Genomic DNA, 1689 nt, shown 5'->3' with positions numbered 1-1689 from the left:
GGGGGGGGGGGGGGGGGGTAAGTAGACTTTGATCATTTCTGAATACACATTCATATGCAAACACATAATAAACATTACTAAATTAAGATATTATACAAAATATATTTTTTAATATTTATATTTTACAGATAAATATTGTCTAGCACCATGAAATTCCCTCAAAATACAAAATATTAAAGAATAAATATTATTTAAAGAAAATACAGTAAATTAATGTCTGGATTTCATTGCATTAGACAAAGTATTTAAAAATTAAAATAGGGCAATTTCACTTTAACTATGGAAATGTTTCATTAATGAACTTTGTTAAATGTTTTGCTTAAAAAGTGAGCTTGCAGTATATTTCTTTCAAATAATATTCATATTTTGTTATATCAAAGATGTATAATGGCCAAAGTCTTCAGGGAGCTCAAGTTGAGGGTTTGTGAAATTTTGGCTGCCGTACATCCAGTAAAGTAAATAAGCGCAATGACTTAGCAACTGCTTCTGGTGTTGACAAACCACTGCAAATCACCCAGATGGGTTTCAAGCCGGATTAATGTAGTGTTTAGGACATCGAGATGAGACTGAGAACACAATAATGAAGTCTGACACAGAATATAAAAGTGTGTCACACCAATTTCTCTGCAGCAATGACATCAGGTAAAGAAATGGGCCTGGATGATCTCTGAGGTCACACAATTTACACCCAGCTTCCCTCCAGACAAGACACATCATGCTATAGCGTGCATCTAGGATCATTTGTGATGGTGTAAGTCTGTGCTGTCAAAGGTCTGAATGATCCTCTCGCACAAAGAATGACTTGAGATTACGTGGCACGGGTTTGCACCATCTCTCCCTCCGTTTCTTTCATTTTCCTCACCCCTGCTGGGTCGGCAGTGCTGTTGCTCCCTCAGACCCTGGCACAGGTTGTAGGCTTTAAATGGAGAGATTTACCCCCCTGATTTCCCTAGAGAGAAGGCCATCTGCCTACTGTCACCGGGCCCATTATTGTGAGTTCGACTCAGAGCGCATGCTCAACGACGGCATCACAAGGCTAAATGCCACAGGCCAGTGACTCATGTGTGCGCATAGACACAGACCGACAAACAGCATTCATATTTCCTAAATAGATGAATAATAAATAAATAAATACATGTGAGTGGCCCTTGGAAAAAAGTAAATAAAATGTAAACAAAACCGAAATACAAACAAACAAAAAAGACCATTGGAAAGACAAAACTAATAAATGTAAAAACAAATATAAATACATAAAAATAAACAAAAAACAAATAAATGTATGTATGTAAATGGCATGTGGCATATTACATATGTAATATGTATGAGAGGTCCTTGGGGGAAAAAACTAAGTCTAAATGAATGAATGAATGAATGAATGAATTCATTCATTCTAAAAATAAATAAATAAAATGCCTATGCAAAAAGATTACAAATAAAAATAAATAAATAAAAATACAAGTGGCCCTTGCAAAAAAAAGCAAATAATTAAAAAAAACACAGACAATGAATAAATAAATAAATAAGGCCCTTTCAAAAAATAAAAAATAAATAACAAACACATGAATACATAAAATAAATTAAACAAACAAACAAACAAACAAAATAAATAAATGAGTGGCCCTTGCAAAAAACAAATAAATTACAAATATGTAAATACACACACACCCAGAACTGGAGAGGCTCTGCAAG

The sequence above is a fragment of the Sinocyclocheilus grahami genome, unplaced genomic scaffold (assembly GCF_001515645.1).
Source record: "Sinocyclocheilus grahami isolate Dianchi unplaced genomic scaffold, SAMN03320097.WGS_v1.1 scaffold442.1, whole genome shotgun sequence".
Taxonomy (NCBI): Eukaryota; Metazoa; Chordata; class Actinopteri; order Cypriniformes; family Cyprinidae; genus Sinocyclocheilus; species Sinocyclocheilus grahami.
The sequence above is the reverse complement of the archived record's forward strand: the minus strand, read 5'-3'. Positions refer to the sequence as shown.